This window comes from Trachypithecus francoisi, unplaced genomic scaffold, assembly GCF_009764315.1.
Source record: "Trachypithecus francoisi isolate TF-2019V2 unplaced genomic scaffold, Tfra_2.0 Contig01461, whole genome shotgun sequence".
NCBI lineage: Eukaryota > Metazoa > Chordata > Mammalia > Primates > Cercopithecidae > Trachypithecus > Trachypithecus francoisi.
In genome coordinates, this window is record NW_022681433.1 from 296767 (window position 1) to 313784 (window position 17018).

Below are 17018 nucleotides of genomic sequence, written 5' to 3' on the forward strand. Positions count from 1 at the left end.
ATAAGGATGTTTCACAAGATAAAATGGTCAATCCGCCAGGATCATACACAATTCTGAAATTGTATATACCTAACCCATATTTTTATGAAAAATATATAAAGCCAAAATAACAGAAGTAAAAGGACATGTAAAAAAAACCACAATTACAATGAGAGATTATAACATAACTCAATAATAGAAGAACAAGCAAACAAAAAATCAGTAAGGATACAGATTAGGGAAACAGGATTACAAAACGAGCCTAATTGACATATTTAGAACACTGTACATAATTTCAGAATGTACGTTTTTTTCAAGTGCACAGAGAATATTTACCAAAATTGACCATATGTTGGAGAATGGGGCAGGTCTCAAAACTTTCAAAGGAAAAAAATCATACATGCTATATTCCCAGAGGACTCCAAAATTCACCTAGAAATTAACAACAAAAATAACTAGAAATATATTTGGAAAGTAAGAAATCCAATGCTAAATAACCCAAGATTCAAATAAAAAATTATAATGGAAATTAGAAAATATTTTGAACTAAATGATAATGAAAATATATCAAAGCTTATGAATCACAGTCAAAGCCTTATTGAGAAGGAAATTTATGGCTTAATAATCCAGTCAAGAAAAAGAACTGGAAATCAATTTATCTGAGAAACTATTTCAAGAAGTTTTTAAAAAGCAAATTAAATTTAAATAAAAAATAAAATATATTACTGAAATAAACACAGGAGAGGAGAAACTAAGGCAAAAAGTTGGTTCATTCAGTAGACTAATAGCCTAGATCAGGAATAAGATAACTTCTTCTGTAAAGGACCAGATAAATTTTTTTTTTTTTTTTTTTTTGGTTGTTGCAGACTTTACGGTCTCTGTGAAACTCTTTATCTCTAGCATTGTGGTGCTGCTATAGATAATATACAAATGAATAAGTGTGATTGTGTCCCAACAAAACTTTATTTTATTAAAACAGACACCAGGCTACAGTTGGCCCAGGGCTGGAGCTGGCCAGCCCAGCAAAATGAGCCGTCGTCAGGGGTATGAGTTTCCACGAAGAGAGAGCGCTCACACAACTAAAATTAGGACTGAGAAGGAGCACATCATTACAGGTCCTATTAGACATTAGAAAGCTCATAAGAGATCATTGTGAACAACTTTAGGCCAAATAATTTAAAATTTTAGATGAAATAAACCCTAAGGAAAGTGCAACTTATCAAAACCAAATGCAAACTCAAAATAGTTCTCTATCTATTGAAGCCTTCCCTTAATGAAAATTCTAGATCCAGAATTCACCAGAGACTTCCACGAACTATTTATGGAAAAAAATTACCTAAAATAGACAAATTCTGTAAAGTATTAAGAGACAATCCTCACCAAATCATTTTATGAAGACAGCATAACACTGAAACCAAAATTTGCCAATTACATTACAATAAAAGACAATTAGAGCTCCAGCTTGCTCACATTTATACAGATGCAAAAAATGAAATACAAAATTTTAGTAAATCAAATGTAGCCACCTACAAAAGAGATAACACACCATGAACAATTTGGGTTTAAGAAAAAAAGTTGGGTTTCACATTCAAAAATCAATGTATTTTTAAAATAACTTCCAAAAGAGGCTATCATGACCTCTAGGAAGGAGACACTCACCTTGCCCCTGAAGTTGTCCAGCAGGAGGAGGAGCTCAGTTCGTGGAAGCAGATGCCCATGGAGGCTTCTGGCAAAGCAGAAGCCAGAGCCTGAGCCCCTGGTTCTGTCTTCGGACCACCACCAAGTCAAGACTGCGCTCAGCCAGCAGCTAGTGCTGCCTTCGCTGGCGTGTGCCGAAGTTTGCGCATGACTATGTACCAGCAGCGAGGGCTGCTAGTTTGAAGGGCTGGCTGGCCTGCTGGGCCTCGGCCTTTTCTGCCTCTGCTGCCTCACCTTGGCCATAGATGCATTTCGAAAGTCCAGGCCCTCACACCAGACACTGCGCTGACCTGGTCTGCCGCTAGGACCTCATGGTGACTGTTCGGACAACGGGCTGTTCACCACGTGGTTAATAAATGCTGGTCAGCCTCTCCTGCGCTTGGAGGACCAAGTGACAGTCTACCATTTGCTATCCCTTCGTCTTCCCCCAAACCACTTCCAACCAGGCAGACGGAGTGTGGGTATGGCACATCCAGGGGTGGCGGTGAGACTGGGGTCAACGTGTAGTAATGGGATGCTGGGTTGTCTGCCCATGCTGGAAGTGCTGAGATCTCTGCTGTTTGGGCCTCTTCGCAGTAGCAGCCTGTTGCTCTTGTGTCTGAAGTTGGTTCCTTCCTGTGGGTTCTTGGTCTTGCCGACTTCAAGAATGAAGCTGAGGACCTTCCCTGTGAGTGTTACAGCTCTTAAAGGTGGCACGCACCCAGAGAGCAACCAGCAGCAAGATTTACTGTAAAGAGCAAAAGAATAAAGCTTCCATACCCTGAAAGGTGACTAGGGGATTGCCACTGCTGGCTTGGTGGTGGTGGTGGGGTGGGGGGGGCAGCTTTTATTCCCTTATTTGTCCCTGCCCACGTCCTGTTGATTGGTCCATTTTACAGAGCGCTGATTGGTCCATTTTACAAACCTCTAGCTAGCCATAGAGCACTGATTGTTGCGTTTTTACAGAGCACTGATTGGCGCATTTTACAAACCTCTAGCTAGCCACAGAGTGCTGATTGGCACGTTGTACAACCCTAACTACAGAGTGCTGATTGGTGCATTTTATAATCTTCTTGTAAGACAGAAAAGTTCTCCAAGTCCCCAACTGACCCAGAAGTCCAGCTGGCTTCACCTCTCATTCTTAGACACCTTCATAGGGTATTTCCATAGTATACAGTTGCAGCGTGCTTGTGGGGCCTGCCCACAGTGACAGATCTGGAGGACTACAAGGCATTCTGTGGCTCCTCAGTGGTGCTCCCTGCAGTTGCGGAAGGTTGGAATTCTATCACAGACTATAAGCGACTTCTGGATTCTGAGACAACCCACCTTACGCGGGACATCAGCCTCAAATGGTGGTGGATATGTGTCATTTGACTCATGCCCTACACATCCCTTTGAAATCTTTAAAATAGAGAAATAACCAAAGAGACTGAAACTGCTAAGAGAAGCAAACCCAGAAGGGAAGTCAGGCAAACAGGAAGAGGCAACTCTTCCCTTTTGTGTGATTTGCAAACTGAGCCAAGCTTCCTAGAAAGCGTTGAAGATCCTGCAGTTCTTAACAGTGACCCAAGAGTTAGACTCTAATGGTTCAGGATGTTGTGGTGGGGCTTCATGGCCTGAGCTGCCAAAATTGATTAAACATTTCTGCAGTATATGGGATAGTCTGACCTGAGAAAGATGTGGATTACCGTAGTACTTGAAGATCGATTCCTTTGCATTTTTCAGAGAAGAGCCTAGAATTCTACAATATCTGTAATTATATGGACTTATTTTGTAAGGAGCTCTTTGTAGTTTACCAGATAGTCATTTTATGCCTGGAATTGAAGTGTAATAAACTTAGTCTTACTGAATTGATCACGGATGATATACGTAAAGACAGTTTATTGTTTTGTAAGGCATTCTTTGGGTCTTCTCATTCAAATGATAGACTGTATCCTACAGAAATAAGTGTTTTAATATGTAAATTTTCTTAACTATTGAGAAGTCATTTCATTAAACATTTTGAATTAATATCAAAGTGGGATATTGATAGGTTAGGAAGATAAAGGAAGCAACCTTGGTAGTCTGTCAGTTTCCCTCACAAATTACTGATGTTTTCTTAAAGTTAGCCTCACAGTCCACCTTATGTTGTACACATATGACATTTTCTAAACTATGTACCATGGTTTCACTTGCTTTGGAATCTTTAAGTTCAAACTTCCCCCCCACCCCTCATCCTTTAATTCATCTTTTCTATTTTCGTTCAATTTATATTATTCAACATTCTATAGCCATGTAAAATTCAGGTGTTTTTGCTTATTTACATACCTAACAACATTTTCACCAAATGCCTGATAGTCTGCACAGATTCAAAACTATACGACATAATTAGAAGGAGAAATTTGATATGTGAGTATCAGTGGCAAATTTAAGAACACACGTCTTGTAAAAAGGGGCTCTTCATTCTCCAGCTGATTTTGCATTAAGGCTCATTGTTACCAATTTTTTAAAAAAGAGAAGGCAGAAATCACAGATGTAAATGTAAAATTGTTGTATCCCTGGTGAAGAATTAAGAAAAAAACAAAAGCTTAAAAGTACTTTGGGGCAGATAAAACCATCTACAGCCCGATTTACCCTACTGGTAACCAGTTTGCAACCCCTGGAATGGGTTTTTGTTTTATTTTAAAAGCCTGTGTTGTTTAACAATCAACTTCAAAATGGAGATAGTCATCACTTTTTTATTGTGGAATATATGGTAATTCATGCTTTGAATAGCTAGGCTTTAAGTATCCGATGCCCTTCTCTGTTATGAAGATGGAACAGGCCACTTATGACTGCTTCTCTCAAGGAGTTGTAGAAATAAATGACAGTCGGAGAGGGGAGACTGAAAAAAAAATCAAAAACAACAAAACAAAAACCTCTTTGTTTGCAAAGAATAGAAAGGAATATCCTTTATCTATTAAAGAATACCTATCCAAACCTACAGCAATCGTCACAGCTGATGGTAAATCGTTGAAAGATTTTGCTCTGAGAAATAAAATGAATCAAGGACTCTTGCCATCACCACTTATATTCATGTTGTAATAAAGGTTATAGCCAGTACAATGCAACCAGAATAAGAAATAAATATTTGAGAGTTGGAGAGGAAGAAATAAAACAACCAGTTGCTTTTTTCTTTTTATTCTAGAAGGTAAGATTATGTATGTAGAAAGTTCAAAGTAACCCAAAGCTATTAAAATTTATAATTTATAAGTACTAGTTTCATGGTAAATACAACAATTATATATCTTTGTGCTAGTAAAAAAGGAAAACAAAACTTTTAAAGAGATTCCATTTGCAATAACATCCCATTTATAATAAATATGAAAAAAATCTAAAAAATATATATGTAAAACCTTTACATAGGAAACTATAAAACATTACTGAGATAAGTTAGAAAATATCTAAATAAGTGGAGAGATGTACCATACAAGGGGCCTTCACAAAGTTCGTGAAAAATGCGTATTATGAAAAAACTAAAATAAACTTGTACTAACTTGTTATAACATATCTGGACGGAATCCTATTTGATGCACTAAGAAGTATAAGATGTCAGTTTGAAAAGAGCTTCTTTCAGGGAAATAATTAATCTTGTTTGTGCTCTAATCAAAGAAGACCAACCACAGCAGAAACAATAGTCAATACCATCTCAATTGGTTCGGATTACACAATCCTGACTAAAAAATAAAAATAAAAAATAATGTTGAACAAACTTTCCACTCAATAGGTGCCAAAACCATGTGCCCAGATTAGCTGCAGACAAGAGCAGAACTTTCAACGAAAATTTTAAAACAACTGAGATCAAGATCCCGAAGCATTTCTTTGCAGAATTGTAACAGGAGATGAAACGTGACTTTACCAGTATGATCCTGAAGACAAAGCACAATCAAAGCAATGGCTACCAAGAAGTGGAAGCGGTTCACTCAAAGCCAAAGCAGACTGGCCAAGAGCAAAGGTCATGGCAACAGTTTTTTGGGTTGCCCAAGGACCAAAGAACAATAATATCTCCTTATTATGAGAGTATTTTGAGAAAGTTACCAAAACTTTAGTAGAAAAATGCCTGAGAAAACTTCACCAGAGTTCTTCTCCACCATGACAATGCTCCTATCTTCTTATCAAACAAGGGCAATTTTGTGAGAATTTCTATAGAAAATCATCAGGCATCCACTTACAGACCTGATTTGGCTACTTCTGACATTTTCTAGCTGTTGGTTTTTTTTTTTTCTTATCTTAAAATATCTTTAAAGGACACCTACCATTCTTCAGTTAATATTGCAAAAAATGACTGCATTGACATGATTAAGTTCCCAAGACCCTCAACTCTTTAGGGATGAGCTAAATGGCTGATACCATCACTTATAAAGGTTTCTTGAACTTGATGGAGTTTATATTGGAAATAAAGTTTATACTTTCCATAAATGTTTTGAAGTACCCTTATATACACATATTGAGTCAATACTGTCAAGATGACAATTTATCTAAATTGATTTATCAATTCAATGCAATACAAAACAAAATTTTTGCATATATGCACCTAATAACAGAGCACCAAAATACATGGAGTAAAAGCTGACAGGAATTGAAGAAATAGACAATTCAACAATAATAGCTAGAGACTTCAACACTTCACTTTTAATAATGGACAGAACAACTAGACAGAAGATCAACAAGGAAATAGAAGTCATGAACAGCTCTGTAAGCCAGCAGGAGCTAACAGACATCTATAGAATATTCCACCCAAAAGTAGCAGAATAAAAATGCTTTGCAAATACACATAAAACATTCTCTGAGATAGAACACATGCTAGGACATAAAATAAGTTTCAATATATTTTAAAGGATTGAAATCATACAAAGTATATTCTCTGACCATAATGGAATGAAATTAGAAATCAATAAGAGGGAAATTTATAATATTTATAAATATCTAGAAATTAAACAACACACTTCTGAATAACCAATGGGTTAAAAAATAAAACATGAGAGACATTAATTTGAGTTGCATGAAAACAAAAATACAACATACCAAAACTTAAGGGAGGCTATGAAAGCAATGCTTAGAAGGAAATTTATAGCTATAAGTATCTGTATTTTAAAAAAGAAAAAAGATCCTGAATCAATCATCTAATCTTTTTCCTTAAGAAACTAGACAAAGAATGGTAAATTAAACCCAAAGCAAGCAGAAGAAAGGAAATAATAGATCCGGGTCTAAATAAATTATAGTATTTTCAACAAATAGTGAACTGAATATGTACATGCAAAAAGATAAAGTTGGGTGTGTACCTTATACCATATTTTTACTCAGAATATATTTACTCAAACATAAATTTACTCAAAATGTATTGAAGACCTAAGTTATGGACAATGAAGATAGCTTAGGTTAAATCTTCCATGGCCTTGCATTAAGCAATGATTTCCTAGAGATGACACATAAAATATAAGAAACCCAAGAAAAAATAACGTTGGACTTCAAAATTTAAAAAAATTTATATATCAAAAGACACTATCAAGAAATTGAAAGAACCCACAAAATGGAATAGAGTGTTTTCAAATTATATATCTGATCAGGGTCTAGTACCCAGAATATTAGAAGAAGTATGACTCAATAACAAAAAGACAAATAACCCAATAAAAATTGGGAAATAATCTGAATAGACATTTCTCTAAAAATGATATATAAATGGCAATAAATACATGAAAATATGCTCAACATCATTAATCATTAGAGAAATGCAAATCAAGTCAGAATAAGATACCACTTCACACCCACTAGGATGGCTCTAATAAAAAATACAGATGATAGCAAGTGTTGGACAGTTTGTGGAGAAATTGAAACTGTTGTCATTGTTGGTGGGAATGTAAAACAGTATAGCTGATTTGTAAATCAGCTGGGCAGTTCCTCAAAGAGTTAAACGGAGTTGCCACATGACCCAGCATTTCCATTCTTAAGTATATACCTGTATTAGTCCGTTTTCACATTGCTATCAAGATACTACCTGAGACTGGGTAATTTCTAAACGAAAGAGGTTTCATTGAGTCACAGTTCTGCATAGCTGGGGAGGCCTCAGGAAACTTACAATCATGGTGGAAGGCCAAAGGGAGGCAAGGCACATCTTACATGGTAGCAAGAGAGAGAGAGGGGGGATCGGGGGGAGAGAGAGAGAGGGAGAGAAAGAAGAGAGAAGAGAGACAAAAAAAAAAAAAAAGAGAAAACTGTCACCTTCATCTAGGATCCACAATTGAGAATCACTGGGATGTATATGTGAACTCATTCAAACTCAACCCTTCAAAGACATGGATAATTTAGCATTCAACACCATGCACTTTATGAAATAAGGCTCAAATGCCCTTCCTCCTATTTCTCTCCTCTGTTTCAAGGCAGAATAGATTTGGCTGATGACAGATGTGGTGTAAATAACCACTCTTGGAGTGTGACCTGATGCTTCTGGATTCCCATTCGTAGATTCTTGTTCTCCAGGAGAAATAATAGGATTCAAGTCATAGCAAAATCTGAACAAGCAGCTCCCATCCAAATGAGCCTCTGAACAAGCAGCCCCTCCAAACTGAGCCTTTTCACAGAGCCCCCCTTCCTGTCTTTGCCAGGCCCATATCCCCAAGCCCTTACTTCAGATCCTGGTCTCTCCCCATAAGGTCTTTTCAGACCTTTTAATTATTATTAAATTAGTTATTTTGGTGATTGGTAACATTCAGCAACTAATTTAGTAATATTTGATAAATAACCTTGTAGCCAGGGTATGGTAGCCTGGACCATAAATGTATCTCTGATTCATATATTTACGAAAGCTTTCTAAACTGAAAACAATTTCAATATGACTTTTACTTTTCCTCATTCCAAGGTGAGGTCATCATGATAATCATAGAAATATTATGAGATATGACAGCATAAGGCACTATGTGGACTTTTTAAAACATTGCATCAAACATTTACTAATCCATGTGATTGTACCAACATGCATTGTTCCAGTAGGCTATCGTGAATGACTTTGTCAAATGTCAGGCTAATATCCATATGTACTTGTATTACATTCTCCTAATCTAGCTAATATATTAACTTTTCCCAAGAACAATAAAAACAAAAGAATCTTCTCAATTTAAAAGCACACAGGGGAAAAAAAAATCCTCCAATCTGATATGTCTTTTATATGATCTTGGGAAAGTCTTTATTTATATTATGTTTTCATTGTTATAATCTCTAAGGGAGGCATTATGAGGCAGTGGATAAAAGCCTGGATTTGGAGTCAGGAGACAGACCTGGACTCTGCCTCTCATTGCTGGTTGACCTTGGTAAAGTCATTTAACTTTCTGCTTATCTCTAACGTGGTAAGAATAATGCTTTCTTTCTACTTAGTATCTAATTAAGAAAACAAAATCCCATTCAAATATTTACAGCCCAGGGAATTTAATACAAGGCATTGCTTACTCAGGTGGTGGAGACTTTAAGAGTCATAAGGGAATGGTGAAGTAAACCAGAGATTTCAACAATAGGAAGCTATACTACTCCTCAGCAGGAGACCAAAGGGAAGAAGCAGAGTTCTGGAGTCCAGACACAGAAGGCTTGTCTCATGGGAAGTGGACCCCCAGAGGAGAAGCAGCTACCTGCTGCTTAATGGAGAAGGCCCTATCTCCCATTGCTTCCCATTAGCCAGACCCAACTGGCAGCCAGCTAATAAGGATGGGGGCATAGTTTGCAAGGTCTGGCCCCTGGTAATACAAAGCAGAGCAGAGAAACAGTGAGGAATAAATCTGGGGGCAAATAAAGTACTGTTGTAGGGTTACTGTATTAATGTAAACCAAAGAACATATAGGAAAGGCCTTTGTACACTATAGAGTTCTACAAAACATAATGAAGTGTTGATTTATAAGATGCATTTCATTTAAGACATCAGGGACATCTCTCTCTCTCCTCTGATCTATAACATTTTACCTTTACTTTCCCTCCACCTACTTTCTTTCTGCCCAATTCTCTTGATTTTTAAACACATGTCTCATCTTTCTCTGCATGACTTTAATCCCTGAGGCCAAGCCTATGTCTGATTCATTTTCATAAGCATCACCATCCATTTCCCTTAGTAGATATTCAGTGAGTATTGGAAGGAGGAAGGAAAGAAAAGAAGGAAATAAGGAAGAAAGGGAAAAAAGAATAAAGAAGGTGGAGGGAGGAAACAAACAGCATATCCTGAAGTTAAACTAACTTACAGTATAAAAGATGATTCCTGCCGGTTGCGGTGGCTCACGCCTGTAATCCCAGCACTTTGCGGGGCCGAGGTGGGCGGATCAGGAGGTCAGGAGATCAGACCATCCTGGCTAACACAATGAAACCCCGTCTCTACTAAAAATACGTAAAATTAGCCAGGCATGGTGGCATACGCCTACAGTCCCAGGTACTCAGGAGGCTGAGATAATAGAATTGCTTGAACTCAGAAGGCAGAGGTTGGTTGCAGTGAGCCGAGATCGCGCCACTGTACTCCAGCCTGGGTGACAGAGGGAGACTCCATCTCAAGCAAACGAACAAAGATGATTCCCATATTGCATATTAATGGCATTAAGTCAGAAAATTCTTCCTTAAAAGGATTTGACTGGAATGTTACAGGATGTTTAACATCCCTGAGCCCCACCTATTAAGAGATAGAAGTTCCTTCTATGATAAACACAGTCATCCACATTTCATAGCCCCTCAGAGATGGCTGAGGCCCATTCTCAGCTGAAGGATACATCTCCATCAAGCCCAGCCTCGTGGCAATTCCAGGCATCCTTTCTTCTATGCTACCAACCCAATATACTTCCCTGAAATTATTTCTCTATGACAAAGTTCACCTCCTCAAATCTCCTTTGGATCACTTTGTTGCATTGCATGTAGATAATAAATATTGAGAACATTTATACTTCATTTAGTCATTTTATCCCCAAACAGATATGACAATGAATAATTTTATCATAAAATCAAATAAAAAGTGAAAGGGAAGTATATTAGCCAAATTTACAAACTCCATGATTCTCCAGTTGACAGTGGGGTTCAGGACACACTACTTAACAGTATTTTAAGCTGAAGACATTTGAGAAAACTGCAGAAGCAGGAAGATCACTGTCATCTTCCTCTGCCCTTCTTCCCTGAAGCAGGTCATAAAACCTAGGAAGGATTTTTTGACATTCCTCTGAAGCAGGTCATAAGACCCTCATGTGGGAGGTACCCTCCCTATACCAGGAGGAAAGGAATATCCTTATCTCTGAAGGCAAAAGGACACAGAGAAGAAACCGAATAAACAGGCCTTGCTAAGTTCCCCCAATTTGTTACCATTAAATCATACTCCTTGCCCTATCATATTTCTCCATGATGCTCCACTCTTCATCAAAATGACTGTAAAACATTCAAGTTTACCTGTTTCTTTGGGTCTTCATTTCCCTATGAAGGCTTCTGTGTCACATAAAACTTACATTAAATAAATATGTATGCTTTTCTCTTGTTAATCTGTCCTTTGTAATAGGGAACTCTCCGATAAACCAAAGATGGAGAGGGGAAAAATATTTTCCTCCTCAACAAGACAATCACAACACAGTGTGTTAAAAGCAGTAACAGTAGCCAAGAGCCTTAGGGACATGCCTGAGTGTGTTCCATTTCAGCAGCTATTTAGGGACACTTTGAAAAGGCCTGGGCAATAATTGGTCCACACTGTGGACTTCTAGGAACTTCCCATCACAGTCAGGGCAGGGACCTTGGAGGGCAGAAAGGATGATGGTGAGTTGCCTGATGTGGTAATATCCTAAGTTACAACTGCAGGTTCCATTCAAACCCTTGAACTGTGGGACCTACAAACAAGCAGGCAGCTGGTGCCAAAGCACAATCCATTTTGATTTGACAAGATGATCCTTGTTTATCTTTCCTACTAGGCCAGCTGACACATTTAGCCTCTCTGTTGCTTAATGATGCAGTTGTTATTGTTGCTTTCCAAAATGAAGCATCACGTGGATATACAGACGTGTGCAAAAAATATTTATGGCCTCTCCCAGTGAAATACATGTCACGGCAAGCTCTCCCACTGAATGCATTCACTTATAAATGTCACTCCACCCCCCATTTGCCAAGAAATAAGGGTCCAGGAATGGCAACACGACCCTATAAAGATGTATAAAATGCACACTGTGAATTAGTCCTTAAAAATGAAAGGCTCTGTGCTTGGAAGTACTTAAATCATTGTTGAAATGTCAGATTTCTCCTGCTTGAACTGTGCATGCTGACTGTGATTCATCAGGGCCTCACTCCTGTTTGGCTTCAGACATGCTGAGAAATGACCCAATAATCCCAGAGGAAGATGAGCCCATCCGTTCTCTGAATTTTCAGAAACTCAATACATATATCTACTAAGAAAGTAAGGCCGTAATGTCTCAGTCATGGTGGCCTGTTGTGTCAGGGTTACCAGCCCAGGACCCAGGATCAATAGACACTGAACCAATGACTTTGTCTATGGATTGACAGAGGTCTTGTATCTCAGGGAGCTTTACGTGAGCATCACACGAAACAGTGCTGCACACGAGTCTGCATGTGTGTGCATATGCATGTGTAGCCATCCGCTGTTATGAAGCCCTTATTTGCAAATCCTCCAGGCATAAACTGAAAAGGAAATTCATTCAAATGAGACAATAAAGAATTTGAAAGTACTTTCTAAGCTGTAAAACACATGCTAATGATGATTGGTAGTTGCCATTTTATTATTAGTGCCATTTAAATCTTTGATTGTCATAATTAGTTATCATTATCAACATATATAGAGGAGAATTTTTGTTATCTAAAGAGCTGCAACTTGAGTTACTTTCAGGACTAGAACTATCTTTAAGACAGAGAGTCAAATCATGAGTGAACTCCCATTCACAACTGCTACAAAGAGAATAAACTACCTAGGAATGCAACTTATAAGGTATGTGAAGGACCTCTTCAAGGAGAACTACAGACCGCTGCTCAAGGAAGTAAGAGAGGACACAAACAAATGGAAAGAAATTCCATCCTCATGGATAGGAAGAAGCAATATCATGAAAATGGCCATACTGCCCAAAGTAATTTATAGATTCAACGCTATCCCCATCGAGCTGCCATTGACTTTCTTCACAGAATTAGAAAAAACTACTTTAAGTTTCATATAGAACAAAGAAGAGACCATATAGCCAAGACAATTCTAAGCAAAAATAACAAAGCTAGCGGCATCATGCTACCTGACTTCAAACTATACTACAAGGCTATAGTAACCAAAACAGCGTGGCACTGATACCAAAACAGACATATAGACCAATGAAACAGAACAGAGGCCTCAGAAATAATGCAACACATCCACAACCATGTGATCTTTGACAAACCAGACAAAAACAAACAATGGGGAAAGGATTCCCGATTTAATCAACGGGGTTGGAAAAACTGGCTAGCCATATGCAGAAAACAGAAACTGGACCCCTTCCTTACACCTGATACAAAAATCAACTCAAGATGGATTAAAGACAAATGTAAGACCTAAAACCATAAAAACTCTAGAAAAAAACCTAGGCAAAACCATTCAGGACACAGGTATGGGCAAAGATTTCATGATTAAGACACCAAAAGCAATGGCAACAAAAGTCAAAATTGACAAACGGGATCTAATTAAACTAAAGAGCTTCTGCACAGCAAAAGAAACTATCATCAGAGTGAACAGGCAACCTACAGAACGGGAGAAAATTTTGCAATCTATCCGTCTGACAGAGGGTTAATATCCAGAATCTATAAGGAACTTAAACAAATTTACAAGAAAAAAACAAACAACCCCATCAAAAAGTGGGCAAAGGATATGAACAGACACTCTCAAAAGAAGACATTTATGTGGCCAACAAACATATGAACAAAAGCTTATCATCACTGGTCATTAGAGAAATGCAAGTCAAAACCACAATGAGATACCATCTCACGCCAGTTAGAATGGAAATCATGAAGAAGTCAGGAAATAACAGATTCTGGAGAGGATGTGGAGAAATAGGAATGCTTTTACACTGTTGTTGGGAGTGTAAATTAGTTCAACCATTGTGGAAGACAGTGTGGCAATTCCTCAAGGATCTAGAATCAGAACTGCCATTTGACCCAGCAATCCCATTACTGGGTATATACCCAAAGGATTATAAATTATTCTACTATAAACACACATGCACACGTGTGTTTATTGCAGCACTATTGACAATAGCAAAGACTTGGAACCAACCCAAATGCCCACCAATGACAGACTGGATAAAGAAAATGTGTCACATATACACCACGGAATACTACGCAGCCTTAAAAAAGGATGAGTTCATGTCCTTTGCAGGGACATGGATGAAGCTGGAAACCATCATTCTCAACAAACTAACCCAGGAACAGAAAACCAAACACCACATGTTCTCACTCATAAGTGGGAGTTGAACAATGAGAACACATGGACACAGGGAGGGGAACATCACACACTGGGGCCTGTTGGGGGTTTGGGGGGCTAGGGGAGGGATAGCATTAGGAGAAATATTTAATGTAGATGACCAGTTGATGGGTGCAGCAAACCACCATGGCATGTGTATACTCTATGTAACAAACCTGCATGTTCTGTACATGTATCCCAGAACTTGAAGTATATTTAAAAAATTAAAATTAAAATAAATAAAAACAAAAAAAAATTTTTTTTAAGAGCAAGAAAGTGCTGTATTATAAATTTTTTGGTGTAGAAACTAAAGCCCTAATAATTTTATTCTAAGTAGACAGAGAAATAAGCAAAGTTAAGGAAAAAGACAACCAGAAAAGAGATGAAGAGAGGGCTAGAGGCTGGGGACTGTGGAGTCAAAGGACTTTTAAGAACTAAATGTCTGGTCAGGTGCAGTGGCTCACGCCTGTAATCCCAGCACTTTGGGAGGCTGAGACTGGTGGATCACGATGTCAGGATTTCGAGACCAGCCTGGCCAACATAATGAAACCCCATCTCTACTAAAAATACAAAAAATATCAGCCGGGCATGCTGGCAGGTACCTGTAATCCCAGCTACTCAGGAGGCTGAGGCAGGAGAATTACTTGAACCCAGAAAGCAGAGGTTGCAGTGAGCCAAGATAGTGTCATTGCACTCCAGCCTGGGCAACAGTGTGAGACTCCGTCTCAAAAAAAAGAAAAGAACTAAATATCTTCAATTCAAATCTAAGTTGTGTAATGCCACAATTTAAATCCTTCTCATTGCCCTAACACTTCAGGAAGCCTCTGGATCCCTGACTTTATCGGTCAGAAAGTATCTGAAAGAGTGAAGGAATCAAGGTAGCACTGAACAAGGGGTGATAATACAGAAAAGAATCAGAGAGCACGATATGTCAAGACAGTTCCTGAAGGCTGGGCGCGGTGGCTCAAGCCTGTAATCCCAGCACTTTGGGAGGCCGAGACGGGCGGATCACGAGGTCAGGAGATCGAGACCATCCTGGCTAACACGATGAAACCCCGTCTCTACTAAAAATACAAAAAAAAAAAAAAAAAAAACTAGCCAGGCGAGGTGGCGGGCGCCTGTAGTCCCAGCTACTCGGGATTCTGAGGCAGGAGAATGGCGTGAACCCAGGAGGCGGAGCTTGCAGTGAGCTGAGATCTGGCCACTGCACTCCAGCCTGGGTGACAGAGCGAGACTCCGTCTCAAAAAAAAAAAAAAAAAAAAAAGACAGTTCCTGAAACTGGTCTGTTTTGATTGCAGCAGAAATTTAGAGCCAAGAGTTACTAGAAGAAATGTAAATTCATCCAACAGGGTCTTTCCTCCTCATGGGGCAGGGCGAATGGTAACATTGTATGCTCGCCATTGTTCTTAAGGGCTCCACTTGCAATAGTTTATTGAATCAGCACCCCAAACTTATACAGGTATTATTATGCCCATTTTACAGACCAAAAAAAAAAAAAAAAACAACAACAGAGAAATTAAGTAGCCTGCACCAGATCACGGTGAGTAAGAATAGTACCCAAATGTAGGATCTGGGCTGATGGACTCTAGGACTCACGTTTTTGTTCGCTATACTGAGGCCAATGTCACTTGAATCTCAAAAGTCAAAAGGATCCCAGCTGATATCTGGGGTACAAATATCTTGTGATTAACAGTTTTCAAATGAGTGAACTTGGGGCTGAGCTGAGTTTTGATTGCAGAGTCTTTCCAAGTTCTTGGAAACCAGAGTCAGATCAGTGCTCACAAACAGAAGCCCCATTAGCCCGTGGAGGAGAGAGCCCATTGGGACAGCCCTGGCGTGGAGGGTGTGCATCGTTCCCATCTCTGGGAGCCAGACCAGCACTAGCCAGATGTTAGGAATGTGAAGGAGAGCAGAGGAACTGACCCTGATCTAGAAGAGTTGCAAGCCAGATTCAGGAAAGTCCTGAGGAAGCCAGTTCAAGTTGAGCTGGACCTCTAAGGTCCAGGCAGTTTCCACAATTACAACCTCTTTTCTTGGCTTGCAATGATGAACTTGAGAAACCTGGGGAGGCCCAAGGAGTCGGTTCTCTAGAAGCCTGGGGTGGTCAGTGGGGGACTGTGGGTGTGCCCTCAACCACCAGGGAACAAGCAGAAATTTGTGTCAGAGACATGTAGTGGAGACATGTTGGCGAAGCAGTGAGGACCCGAGGAGTAAAGACCAAAACAAGAACTGTGGGAGGGATGTGTGCGAGTTGTTTGCATTTGCTTCCCCAGCCCTTTGGCACAGTAAGTCTGGGCCAATTTAAACGGCTCCTGCCAGAAATGGCAATAATGATTACATGGTTGCCTTTGATTTTTTCCAGGCACTGACTGGTTTAGACCTCTGAGTCTACAATCAGCCATCAGCCAGGCCTGCTTCCGGAAGCAGCATCTCTGGAAACTAAAGGGACTTTTCTCAGAACCCTTTTAAGAATCCTGAGATTACAGAAATTCGGAAGATAAAATTACTATGAGATAAGAATACTGTTATTTGGCAAGTGGCATTCGTGTTAAAATAAATTAAAAAAAAAAAAAAGAATGATGTGTGCGGAAAGGTGGATCAGCAGCTTTATAAGGTGTAAGTTCAGGGGCTAATGAAGGCGTAGTGCTCCCCAGTACTGTCCCAGCCTCCTCATGGTGGCTGAATTTGCTCCATCAGTAATGTGTCGTCTCTCCAACGGCCCTCTCCAGTGCTCCAGCACAGAGTTTTCTGGAACGTATCTATCCCCCAGCCCTGGACTTGTGTACTCAGCTCACTAGCTCCCTGGAAATAACAAGTACCTGGGGATCTCATAACTATTCAGCACTGGGGGGAGAGGGAAGTGGGGAAGGTGGATTTGGGCTAATTCTCTCCCCTTTTCCTGTTCTGCCAATACCTCCCATCCTA

General features: G+C 39.2%; 1 long non-coding RNA gene across 1 annotated transcript in view; it reads right to left on the minus strand.

The window, feature by feature from the left end:
* Positions 1-2451, minus strand: part of LOC117096613 — a 179400-nt gene extending 176949 nt beyond the window's left edge. The window contains exon 1 of the long non-coding RNA XR_004442562.1: positions 1639-2451. This is a non-coding gene — a long non-coding RNA (uncharacterized LOC117096613). The remainder of the gene's footprint in view (positions 1-1638) is intronic.
* Between the last annotated feature and the right edge of the window lie 14567 nt (positions 2452-17018).